The following is a 14503-nucleotide window of genomic DNA, read 5'->3' on the forward strand; positions in this document are numbered from 1 at the left end:
ATATAAAGATTCTGCTAAATGGTGCCGCATAAGATTTCAAAACGGTAGCGTTCTAAGCATGAAACATAAAACCAGAAAGAACTATGGCAGCGGAGTTTTCTTAATAGAGTTTTTTGTGCCGTGTTCGATCAACTCCTCGAAGCACTTCTATATATGCGTGCTGCTACGAGCTATATATCGAGTAGCTAAGCTAGTTTTTTGATCACTTATCGTTCGATACGTTATTTGAATCTCAGTTACGTGAAATTTCTGAAAGCAAATTATTTCTCCCCAGAGTTCATGTGAATAAGCCAAAGTAAGAAGGGAAGGTCTGCATACAAGTAACCGTCCTTTTGTTGTCACTATTCGAAAGTCAACTGAATCTATGCTAGAAAAATGGATCAGTTATATTCTGATGTTACAGTCCGTTAATCTTGACGTTACAGAATTTGATTGGACTGGGTGAAGCAACAGCGTATCAGCGGCATTATCAGATGTCATTGTTTTTAGTCGACCATGTACAACCGTGTACTAAGTAAAAGCTTAAGATATTGGAGAATTATATAAATTATGTGTTCCTTCCATCTTCCAGTATTGTCGGTTTTATGGCGTAGACTTTGTATTTAAGATACCCCCCCCCCCCCCCCAAAAAAAAGTTCGTTAGCCACGTCTGGCGAATGAAGCGGGTGTTCAAAGGCACTGTTCCATTTATCATTTGTTTAAGAGGTAATCATCGCTGGAGAATCATACGAAAATTGCTATGCAAAGAAAGATATTTACAGAGGCTAGTATTCGATCCACTTACTTCTAACTATGATCACTGTTGAAACTCGGTTTAGCATGTTCCGAATGCATATCCGCGATCTCTTGACAGGCCCTAACTCGCCCTTTATCATAATGCCGCACGTTTTCAATGGGATTCAAGTCGGATGAGTTTCTAAGCTGTGGTACAACCTGAACACCTTTAGCAATAAACACGTCAGAGACACGCCTTGTTGTCATATGACATAGTGACTTGTCATGCATACTCACATAGTTTTCGTCCAGAAACTATTTTTGCATTTGGGACACCATTTTTGCCTGAAGTGCCTCACTATACTGACATTTTTCATAATTTTGTCGATGAAATTTAGGCAAATCCCGGGGGAGAACCATTATTCGGCTTAGGGTTTGTCCCTTTTAGATCGCACAGACTTTGTAAGATCTTTTATTAGAATACCTGAGGACGTGTTGAGCGTTACTACCTAAGTCCTGAAAAGCAGACTTTTCCGAGCCTTCAACTGTCCAATTTTGGAACCTTATTTGAAAAGCGCATACCTCTGTGCATAGTTTAGTCGAGGCTCCTTGGTTAGTCTACAACAGTTAAAACCGCTCATTCCGAGACGATATTGAAGAGTCGTTATAGACACAGTATTTTCGAGATTTTTGCAATTTTCTGCTGCGGTTCAGAAATCGTTACGAACGAGTCTCTTTATAGCATTCCTAAACAGATTTCCCTTTCCGGTGCGTTATGCACCATTTCCGATTTGTGGCCCATTTTTCTTTATGGCAGAGGCATCTTATTCTTTACCTTATGGGTTTCTACTTGCCATACAGCCATATATGCCTCTGCATGAACGGAAAACAACAAAATCGGTTGGCTTAATTCTCAATAATTGCTCGAATATTGATAAATGTTATGGTCAACAGCCATTGCACGATAGTAAGTTTCTTTTTTCCACAAAAATTATCACGTCAATGCTATCACATGTGCTAACTGTAGAAAAAAACAAGGAGACAACTTTCAAAGAGTGGTAACTTCGACGAAATTCGGCACTGTGTAAAACTTCGATGGTCTGATTTGATTGGCCACGACTGTGAATACGTCCGTAATAGTTTACATATTATGCTGTCTATGCGTTTTAGGAAGACCTATTCGTTTTGTTATGCTATACGATCAGTTATAATATGTCATTACAATGCAAATTTTACAAAACTGTAGTAATATCGGCAACATCAAAATAACTGAATAATTTCTGATGAAGTTTCACAATCAGCAAATTAGGTTAGGCGCTCTATTCTTATTACAGACTTACGTCTGTAATAAGAATAACTTAATTTCGTTTACTGCATAAACAGTTACTAATTGGTGCGTCCTTAATTATTAGATTATCTAGGAAACGGATTAACTTTTAGGAGCAGAACTGTGAGCACGTTAAATAAACATTTCTCATTCGAAACGTGTTTCATAAGGTACTTGAAAATTTTTTGCAACCCCTGCACAATACGTTCATCACTATCATGGATTACAATGACGAGACTCTCTACTGAACCAAGAACCGAAGTGTATAGGCTTCAACAGTCAAATGATGTGCCCATCAGAGAATGGGTACATTAAAAGAGGCGCCATGAGATTTATTTATTAAACTATTACAAGCTATATACAAGAAACTGAATAACTTTCAAACTGGTAGGGCTAAATTCATTAGCTTAAGTGGCACTTTCCTTTACCTCCCGCACACACTGGCAAATTATGGACAGTTACGTACCAACAATTCACGTTCCCATACGCAATTTCTCTATCTCTGTCTTCTCTTAGTAAATCGACGCAAGTTACTTTTTTAAAGCATAGAAAGCTTCGTAAGCGCACTAACACAGATCGGGAAAATAAGCGGCTGAAAGCTAACCTTGAATATTTTTTTTTGTTCAACGCTAGAAGTAACTGAGGCATGGCCATAAGGTCTCGACTTGTAGTCGGACTGCACGCTTCCAATTGACGCCTCTGATATCTATATTAAGTACTACCATAAGCTTATGCTACCGAACTCGATTTCTGACCGGGGCAATGCCAGTCACTTGCTTGGTATCTTTCCGGCTAAAAGTAAAGATAGCGACTGCATACTCCAAGCGGGTTTTTGATAATTAAAACTTTGTAGATTGCATGCGGATTACAATAAACGCATTTCCAATTACGAAAAATTTCCGGAGCAGCGGGGCATTCAGGTAATAAAAACCTGATAACTAAGCGCTGTTTTTCGAGACAAAGGTGTTTTTCCTTCTGAGCTCATTTCTCCTGGAATACACTCAGTCGGCTTTCACCTACATATTTTGATAACACCGGAATATTTAAAAGCGAAATTTCGCAAGTTAGCAGCGCTTAATTCAAAACTTATTAAATTTAAAAGTCCGCTGGATTTTATTATAATAGCGTAATATATTGAGTCGTTGAAAAAGTATTAACCGATTTTTTTTAAGTTGACGGCTTGGAAGTCACGTATCTTAAGTAATAGGAGTCATATCAGACCAGCGTTGATACTACCTGGAAGTTCAGATGTGGCAGCAGTAAATTGGCTAGAACTGTTCGAATGCCTCTATTCGCACCTATAGTAGAAGCCTTAACACTGGGTGAAATGTACGCAAAAGGTCTGGCGCAAAAGATATTTTACAATGTCATTAAGATAAAGACACACAAAATTTTGTGCGATTTGTGATCAATATACATTCCTCATAATGGCCGACCAATTACGAAAAAGTTGATCAATCTGTTACGAATAAGTACGTAAGAATTTACTAACTAGCTAAGATGCCTCCAAAAAACTAAGTATCTACCACCAGACAGTTTTCAATAGTTCGAAAAAAACGGACTAGAAAAAAGTTTGACGCTTAGAAAAAAACACGAACTGACGCTAAAAAATTCACTTCCATGTGCTATATTCTCATGCATCTATGAAACTCTACAGAAACGCAACGAGACGGAGCCATTTCTGAAACGATTAATCACGGGTGATCAGAGGTGGATCATATACGGTAATAGTGCAAAAATTAAAAGGAACAACATGGTCCACAATCTGTGGCAGGCTGTTGGAATAGCACTAAAGAAGGTGATGTCATATGTTTGGTAAGGAATCCTGCACTACAAGTTGCCGCTGCCTAGAAGAGCAATTGATTCGGACTTCTATTGTTAACAGTTAAGCAGGTTAGAACAAACAATTGACACAAATCGATCGGAACTAGTGAACAAAAAACATTGTCCTATTTCGTAAAAATGCTAGGCCAGCTACACCCGGCTAATAATTTAGATAGCTTATATGGGACATTTTATTTTATACGTCGTATAGTGCGGATCTTGTGCCGTCAGACTGTCATCTATTTCAGTCTGTATGTCTTTGGTTTCAATGAACAGACGCAAATCTCTCCTGTGACAATTTTTCACGCCCAACAATGATGTAATTATGGTGTTATTAGAAAAATGGCACGAAATAATTGATCAAAACAACGCATATATATCCACTTCGCTGCTTTACTATGTGATACAAAATACGTAAAGAGAAGCTGGTATCGGACTTTGGTGTCCTTGAAAACAATTCTGACTACAATTCCGATGTTGGATCAATTACCGCTATAGTGAACCTAAATCAAGTCACGTAATAAATTAGACAAGTGCATATCCTCAAATATATAATTGCATCCCAATGAACCTGCGGTTATGTATGTCAAAAATGAAACTATAGCATAATCACTATAAAGGTATGGCTACGCTAGAAAGTAAAGTTTCAAACTTAAGCTGCAGACTAGGTGAATGGTAGGTGAATCCTGATAGCCCGACGAAAATATGGACCTTAAGAAATTCTAAAATTATTGTGTACAAAGAAAAGATTTTTAGTGACAGAAGATTGTCAGGTACAGCCATGAACGCGTAGAGCTGCTTCTCTTTCCGTTTCGATCTTTTGACGTTCCCTCTCATAGTGATTGATTCACCTGAATCCGCGGTGCCTGTAACAAAGTCGATTTACGTACGTAGGCAAACTTTTTAACAGGAAACTCGCTTTCTCTCCGGCGTACATGCCAGCTCAATGAAACCCATTTTACCTAGACGTGACCCATTTATTCGGTTCTCATTTCAATGTACATAGTTTAGCGCAAAGTTTGCACCGGGATATAGCCCGGGCAGATAGTCGGAAGCGATGAGAATTCTTTCCTTCTTGTTGCCTTGTATCGATCGGATTAGCAATTCGCATTGGCTCACAAACAAGGTCGATATAGCGTTGTAGCATATCCGATGAAGTTGGACCGGCTTTTATCGAAACTGCTGACACACTGCTTCTTTGAACAAACTTGTTTGATTTGACATCTCCAATACTTTCGCAAAAGTAGCAATTTTTAGCAAAATGAATGCGGCCCAAATTTGATTTTATCTTATATGATATGGATATTCACACTGACAGCTTTAAATTTGGATAGCGTGGTTTAACAAGTAGAATATGATGAAGTAAAAGGATGAGGTCAAAAGATTTAATGGAACACGCCCGTTCCAAAAATGTATAGAGGACCCTAATAGTTTTACCGTTTGCTTTTTGAATATCGAATGCTTTGCGGTAGGATACAGCTAAATAAAAAAAAAGAGCGATTTAGATCTATCAAAGTCGGTATGCCTAATAGTACTAGGAAAGTCTGTTTTAAAATGGCTGACATAACTTGTGGTAGTTTTTTTTTCATGTATAAGTGCTTGTTATGCAAATGTCACGTAAATGGCCCGTATTTACGTTGCATAGGGACACATCGGTTCCCTGTTTATTGCTGATTTAATATTCTCTGACATTATAAGTGAGCTATTCAGAACCACGTATCTTTATACGGAGGTTTACAGTAGATGCAGCTTTTATTTTTGTCCTTTAAATACAAATGAAATGTTGATATTTCTGGCAGTAGACATACCTCGCAGATAAATCATGTTCTAGGTAACGGTATTGTATTCAAGCCATCTATCTGTACGCACGTTTCATGGCCTTATTGATTTTGCGGTAAGGCACAGATGAAGTATAATCACTCTGGTCAAAGACGTTGAGCTTCTTACTGCAGTAGACATCACTAGTATCTTGAATGGAAGTTTGAATCAGTTCGATTTTGTGCAGGTGAAAATGGTGGCCACTCTCAAAATTGGGGAATTTTTTTGTACTTTGCAGTGCTGCTGGCCTGGAAGAAAAGGCCTGCAAGTGTCCAAAATACGGTAGACTTCACTCTAGCCAGCGATTTCCTTCTCAATATTAAGTATTTCTGATCTATCATGCATTAGGGTTGCGCTTTTGGATTATGACAAGATCGTATATACCATGCGTTTTTGAAACCAAGGAGTGGCATAATTTATTCTTCTCGTGTAAAGACACGATGTGTAGAAAATGTGTAGAAGATATATGATTGTCACAGAGCACTTTGTAATGGTACAATACTTTCATACAAACATGCCTAGTCCGTAAAGAGTAAAATGAATCGTTTTATATGACGAAACTATGACGCCTTACTTGCCAACAGATTGTCGTTAAAAACTGCTGCTAAGAAAAGCTAAAGCCGAAAGTTTTTTTTATCTTATGTATTTAGTTTTAAGAAGTCTATCTACATTGGTAACACAAAATGATACACGCCTACTGTAGCTAATATTGTCTATTGTTGTTTAACACTAGCAACTGTTTATAATATTTTCCTTGTACTGTCAAACAAATAAGACGAATTATAACCAGAACAAGCTCATTCATTTTTAGGTTTGTTTAAAAAAATCTTAAAAAATTAACTAGGGACAATCGTAATGTTGACAACACAACGTATACCACACTAAGTGTAATATGTATCTACAAAAAATGTATTTTGAATGAAGAAAGAATATATTTGTTAGTATGAGCGTGTTTAGTAAATGGTCTTTATAGTGGAAAATGGTAAGCAAAGAGTATAGTAAAAAACATTTCTTTCAGTAATGCATACGGTAAACATAAGCAAAGTTAACTCAATCCGGTGATATATTCAAATTTTACTGGACAATGTGAACTGCATAGTAATAATAATAAGCATGATTATACTTTATGAATAAAAGTCTATATGCTTGAGAGCAACACTAGACGTAAAATTGGAACCATTAAACGCCGATCTGCTCTGATGTACGCATAATTTTTACGCGAAGGAGGCCGCTCGATGCGATTTACCAGACGTACCTCCGGATATAACGCGGAGGTACGTCTAGTAAAGAGGGCGATACATATAGATAAATAGGCAAAATGGAAACATAGTACTTTGCGTGAATACCACAAGTATGTGCAATCACTTCGTTATGGAATCTATTATGGGAACTGGTTATTGAACAGATGTCGGTTGAAAATTGCACAAAACCATATAAACAAAACCCTTAGTTAATGTAGGCTGTATCGATTTTATAAGACAGGTTATTGCTTGTAATGTACGCGAAGGGCAAATCAACGTAGCTTTCTATATGTTCGATATCTAAACGAGGTAATTGGTGGTATTGTTTAAATGTATCGAGTTAATAGCATTCGAGTCAAAAACCATATATGAGATAACAATAATATCACTGCATAAAATTTTGAGACAGCGAAAAAAGCATGAAAAATCCCCGTTTACTCAACCAATCGGTCCGTTCGTTGAATGATATCCTATGCAGCGGAATTTTACGAAGATAAGTTACGCTACTTACTGACCAGGCGGCCTCCTTGTAAGTGTAGGAGCTGATATATCTACAAAAGATAAACCGCGGGGGCAGAGGAACTGCCCCGTTCGTGTTCAATATGGGGCGATATATGAACATAAACTTATACATGAGTATAACAGAAGCTTTGACAAATAAAATAAACGGTGTTATTATGTGCAACGTGAAGCGGTTTAAATGTCTGCATTCGACACGTTCTCGTATAGCAAATAAGATGATTCAAACTCGAAACAACACAGTTGTCGCTTTGTTCGCGCTCGATATCAGGTAGAGTAGTCACTTTGAGCACTAGCTAACCACAATCGAGCGATTCATATTTTAACTGGATTGATTGTCTAAATTAGGTTACCCGCTAAGGAAATAATAGGTACGTCCAAGATTTGACTCCAGTTAACGGAAATATGTGAAACTGATATTGCCTACTAAATTTCGTATAATAAACACGGCCTAAATTTGATTCTAGTTTTTGACAACGAAATTTGCTAGGAACTCGTTGAAATCTATGTATTTAGATAAGCTTAGACTTGAAATGCTGCAGGTTGGTAACACCGTTTCCTGGTATGCTATTGCAAATGGCTGCATGTATAATGATGCCGATATATTTGATTCGGAAGGCTCTCAAAGCTCAGGCACAGGAATATCGAGGGTCAATCGATGACAGTGATGTGGCGAAACTATTGATGTTTTGTAGGCCGATACTGTAATTTGTTAATGTGTCTGTTCTTTGAATATTGTTTATTAGTTGTTCGAAGAAAAGGCGATGTTTTTCTGAACAACCCATTGAATGGGATGAAAAATCCTATCTTTTTCTCGCAGTTATTTTATCGTGGCTCGTGAATCCTTTCACGACTAATACGTTTCTTGGGGGCGTAGTGCCCGTAGAGCGATAGAAAAAATTTAATTTTGTTTGACTTTTATGCCGAACCTAGGTATCTTGATAGATACAAACCCATCAATAACTTATGCGTAAGTGAAAATGAAAGTCGCAACGGTACATCCGTTTTTCGTTTAAGCTCGTCAGATTCATAATATTCCATATTACTAAGCACTTTGTTCGGTGTTTTTTATTCAATTTTTATTCAACTGAACAATTCACTCCATTTAGTCAAAGACACCAATGGCAGAGCGTTAGTCCGCTTCTGTTTCATTTTATTGAGTGACGTCCACCCTGCAACTTAACCCTTGCTCAGTTGCCGCAACAGGCCCAATTTTGATGGCATATCGCACAATGTCAGTTCTACATTTTGTTGTTAATAATAACAAGTTACCAGAAGTTAATAAATAGATAAAACAAATAGTGCAGTTAGGGGTTTTTATTATCTTGAAGCTGTACACACAACGTAAATTATTTCGCGTAAAAAGACGCCTAAACATACTTAAACGAGATGACCAGTATATTAGTGACTTTCGAATAAGATGACCGTGGCACGCTACTGTTCTACTAAAAGAGTCATTGTAACCTGCCTAGGTAGTAAAACTTAGAAGACGACTATTTTGACAATCTTTGTTACCGTACACCATTCAGGTGTTAAATAAAAGTTTTTCATCTATTGCTGATTAAAGCACTTACTCAAATCTAACGAAAGAGGTCAAATAAGGAGTTACAAGCTTGATCGAAAAATAACCAGTTTACCATATTAAAAACTTTAGTACATATACTGCTAACGTGAAGTTCTTTTATATATACAAACACTACTATTGGGCTTTGAGAATATTTTGTTTTTAATATGTCTCACTTATGCAATATGATCTTTACCGTAAACGAGTGCAAGGTCCACGCACTTGATAATTTAAAAATTTCCCATGCAGTAGTCAGCAAAGGCAGACTAAATCAATAAAAGATTATTTTTTCATACATGAAGTCTATCATTAAATCTGATATACCAACCTCGCTTATTGATTGTCAACAATTGTGCCATCATACAAAAATGAAGTCACATAAAGTGTGCAATAAGTGACAGGTCTAATTATAACATTAATGTATTCACATATGTACGTACTCAGCCGACGTACCTACAGATTGATTTGATAGTGTCATACCATCACTTCAACCCGCATTGCTACCGCCATCTGTTGCACGGAGATGCACGCGCGCCTCGACATGTCCAGGAGAACAACCTCGTCCCAACCAATAATCCATACCGGATGAGCGGGTGTTCGGATGGTCGAATTCAGAATCAAAAGTATGGATAGGGGACTCCTCCGACAATATGAGGAGTGACGCTCTATACTTATAACTCTCTACCTACTTTGCTGATTGACATCTCATATGTCGTCGTTAGTAAATTGTTCGCCTTCGAATAAAGGTGGGTCGATTGCGACATCTTTCGACAATCTGGCAATGAAGTAGACGAAAAGTAACGCATAGAGCTACAATAACGGTCCGTTAGTTCTATTGCTTCGTGACTGTCATTTGAGAGAGCAATAGACGACGGAAAATGCCATAGCGATAGGAGAGCAGAACGGCAAGGGCCGATTGATATCTGATGTCGTCAAATCGGCTCACCTCGACAGTAGCTTGAGCCCGATTACAAAAGTGCCGATTTTACGCTCGATTAATCGGGTAATGGATCCGGTGAGACAAATGGCAAGAGTATTCGGTAGAGAAGCTCCCCCTTTCTCTACCCAACTGCAATCGATTAAATTGAGACTGAATTGAATTTAACAACTGCATAAGACAGAAATGGAGTCTTATCTCCTTGTAGTACGAGCGTGACGTTCCTGACACACAATTTTCTTGGAGTTCAGCCAATGTGGACTCTTTCAACTACATCCATGAACAAGTATCCAAGTGATGTATAATAACTTTCACAAACCTAAGAAATCATAGGAAACAAAGCTAATTTGCAAATTTAAGGAAAATAATCTGGCATAGTTTTCACACTGACTTGAATGCATTGATGGTTGCGTTTTGAACGACATTTCAAACTAAAGCATTTGTATTCGGATTAAAGCAATCTTTATAATGCTGCTCCTTTAAATTAGCTTTGCAAATCTTCAGCATTGAACCTTACGCTTAGTGAAATCAGTGTCAGTCATGACAAACGGACCCAATAAAGCCAGACGTCTCTACGATATAAAATTGTACTATTTTTCATACACCGAAAATATCTAAATACAGTGTAGGAGTCTCGAAATTGTAAACACTTTACCGCAACAAGGCTTCATATATATATATATATATATATATATGTATATATATATATCCTCAATTTAAAGGAGGAGTACCTAATGAAAATGGGAAAATAAACCTTAACTATGGAGCATAGTCGCGGTCAGTGTAGGAGGAGGTTTTTCCTATTTGATAGAGCTGACAATGTGACTCTAGCTAACACGCGAGTATTAGCGATCAAACGCGCCATACAAGACAACATTTATTGTGGACAGGGCTTAAACGTCACAGGGCAAAGGATAAGAGAAAGAGCCTAAATACGTAATAAACCACAGCTAGGTTTTTACGAAGTAAATTGCTATGTGTCAAGTCATCACTTTTACCTAAAGCAAAGTATGTTCAGACTCCTATAAATCTCCTTACACCCAAGTGGAATATAAGCAACAGCTTTATCTTACACGTTAGATAATATAAATAGATCTTTATAATAAATATGATATTAGTCCGCTTTAAAGGTACAAAAAGATAAAAGTACTCCGGTACTGGCAACGGAAGTTCTTTATCTTTCTTCATTCATATGTTCGCGAACGAGCTTTTCACCATTACCCTTCAGTTGCGCGAAACTATCAGTGACGCACCACACAGCTTTACAAACCGCAATCAAGTTGGCAGATAATGCGCCTCTCTTTCTGTTACGCACTTCGTACGTCATATATATTTCTGGTCCTTACTTCTGAGGCTTCTTCGTTTTTCTTTCAAAGAATAGACGGACGAAGGGCATTATGCTTAGACTTGCGCTAAGCGGTTATCATTGCTTGAGGAATCGACAGCCTAATCAGCACCCTGCAATAGGAACGAAGAAGAAAAAAAGTTTGTACTTCGGGAAAAGTGGCCCACTTCTGTTTCCGTGCCATGAGTCCGTTTTTCACCAACCACCCTGGTTTACTACGTCCTCTTTCTTTTCGCACTTCCCCGGATTTACTGAACAAGAGAGCTGCGACGCTTCTAAAAATGCTGAAAAATGACCGTAACGCGTACCAAGATGATGTACTAAAAAAGACAAAATAATCCAGAAATAGACCGAATATAAGCAGAAAAAATCACGTGACCGTTAAAATAAAATGTCCTTGTGTAAGGTAGTAAATAAGATGGAAACACTGCTCTTAACACTAATAACAGTTTATATAATGTTCAGAACAATGACTTCCGTAATGATCAAAGTTACCTCTTTGTAAATTTGTTAAAACACAACAGTGCATTTTACGGTGTACTATTGTATGATATAATGCATATAAAACTTGACATAACAGATTATGAAGAAAGTGGGCTAATATAAAATAGCTTTGGGTAGACACATTGCAAATATACTGCCCAAATTTGATACTACGTGGGTAGTCATTAAGCTCTGGCGTGCTCGCAAACAACCCTATAATGTCACAAAGTAAAGCCGACGAAATCAGATTTCTAAATTTAGGCAAACGTGTCTTTCTCTATTCGCCATTAATCTTTGTTTAATAATAATTATAATGTTTATATTAATTTTATCTGTTAAACGGTAATATATTATGTGATTCGGATGTGCAGTAAATGTCAGTCAAACCGCGTGTTCTTCTGGTTTATAATGCATATTTTGTTTTATCTAATTCAGATTTCTTTAAAATTGAGATATATCTAAAAAACAAATAAGTGTCAAGGTGAGCTGAGACACACATATTCAAATAATTAAGAAAAGCGTTTCAGCCTGCCTCATGTTTTCATCTGTCACAATCATCGCCGCAACTGTGGTACGCTTCTTATAGTATCGTAGTCATATTATTATGTATGGTAGTGCACATTATAAATAACTCGATCATTTACAGTTACAAAACGTAGTTAGCTTTTTGTCACATATTAGATTTAATTTAGTATATAATCTATTCCGACCCACAATGCACGTAGCGTTGAGCTGACCTGACCCTAACATCTCAGTGAAGCTTTTCTTGCTTACTTTCTATAGTTTGTGCATCTGTTGCGGAGAACAAGCCTGAAAGTGCTGCCACAATAAATAAGTTAGGGACATATTCGTTGCGTAAACGAATCAACGTATGTTGTCAATCAACAACGTTTAGATAGAAGTACATAAACTTGTAATCGAAATATATATGAGATGATAGTATATGGGTTTGTGTGTGTGGGTAACTCTCCAGCAGATTGGGCCTAGTTAAGACACTCTACTATTTTTGCAAAATCGAATATAACATTTACTTATGCGCATGCATTCAAGCTAAGTAACAGTGACATAATATTCCAATGACAAGGCTATATACCATACCAAGTTCAAATAAATATGTTGCGCGGTTTTAGAAGTTCCTAAATGAGGTTGCTCACCTTAGCGCACTTTATATATATATTCAGAGTATCCAAAAAAATACATATTCAATTTAGATGAGTAACACCTTAGTTTTTATTTACATATAATTAACATTTAAAGTTTAGTGTTCTACTTTAGATGTTCAAAAATGTTGTCACTGTTTGGCAAAAGCATTGCCGATAACAACTGCTACGAAGTGGTAAATTTCAAACATTTTGTGTCATATTGCTACGCATCGTTACTCAATCGCAGCATGTGAATTTTTCTATTTCGTCGATTTTCTAGCGTAGACTTTATAGCGAAAATACTCCAACAAGAGAAAGCCCATTGACATCATCTGCCGAACGCGCTGGGTAATCTATTGGACTACCTGGTCCGACCCATCTGTTTGAAAAATTATCGTCAGGATGTGTTCGTACATCAGGATGATAATGCGCGGGTGTTCTGGCGGTGGAAATTGAATTTATCATCTTCGTAGAAGTTTTCCTGAATGCGGGCTAGTACAGGTTCGTTCTTGCAGTTAACTGAAGTTAATTGGCGTCAGTCACTGCACTATCGAAAAAGAAGGAGCATTCTTTTTTGACAGTACAGTGCTTTTCTTTTGCTTGGCGTACCACATAACACTGTGACCGCTGCTATATTTATATGGTGTTCCTGTGTAACACATGGATTATTATTTCGATTAATTTTGCTATTTAATTTAAATTTAGCTTCGTCTTTCGAAATAATCTTCGTGAAAAACTAGACGTTCTGTCTACATTCTTCCATATCATTCTCAAAATTGTTCCAAATAACCTTTATTAATAGAGTGTGCAAATGTATAATGATCTACTTTATGAACAAATATTTGAATTAATTTACATGGCCAGAATAGAGCTGAAGACGTTCTGGTTTTAAGTCCATGGCAGTAGCATTTAATCCAGTGCGCAGACAATGGACCACTGTTGGACTATATCGATTCCTTTTATGAAGTCTTAAATTGCGATGAATACTGATGCTAAGTTCGCGACACAATTTTTTTCCTGATTCTCGGCATGTTTCCTTATAACACTGCAGTACCCTTGCTTATCTGGTGGAGCTCGTTGATGTTCTTTGTCTTCTACAGCGTTTTTTATAAACGTACTGACAGTTGCATTCGTTTTGAACTCACTTTTTATCCAAATAGTTGTAAGTGACGCTGGCGGATCTTCGTGAAACTCCCTGCGATATTGTCTTTGCACTTCTGCTACACTTTCATAAGTTATTTTTATAATTTTTATAAATCATTTATAAAATTTCTTTTTTTTTTAATTTATAAAACATCTTAATTGCACCCGAAAAAGAGAAGAGCTGTAAAGTTAGTATCGATTAAGCAGTGTATCTATTTTTTTGGGACACTCTGTATATATACTGGATAGTCACAAAAGTTTTTCTAGCTAGATGGCGTTAAAGTCGCATATCATAAATAATACGAGTCGCGCGTATCAGCGTTGGGTTTGCGATCTGATAGTAGCAAATGTGTAAAAATTGTTGGAATACTATTATTCACACATAAAATAGAAAGCCTTGTAGATTAATAAAGCTTCTATAAAAAAAAATAAGAAACTCCTATATT

General features: G+C 37.1%; 1 protein-coding gene across 10 annotated transcripts in view; it reads left to right on the forward strand.

Moving 5' to 3' along the window:
* Positions 1 to 14503, forward strand: part of LOC111259087 (uncharacterized) — a 125742-nt gene that overhangs the window by 24337 nt on the left and 86902 nt on the right. The gene's annotated exons all lie outside the window — the stretch shown is intronic.

Source organism: Varroa jacobsoni, unplaced genomic scaffold (genome assembly GCF_002532875.2).
Source record: "Varroa jacobsoni isolate VJ856 unplaced genomic scaffold, vjacob_1.0 scaffold_291, whole genome shotgun sequence".
Taxonomy (NCBI): Eukaryota; Metazoa; Arthropoda; class Arachnida; order Mesostigmata; family Varroidae; genus Varroa; species Varroa jacobsoni.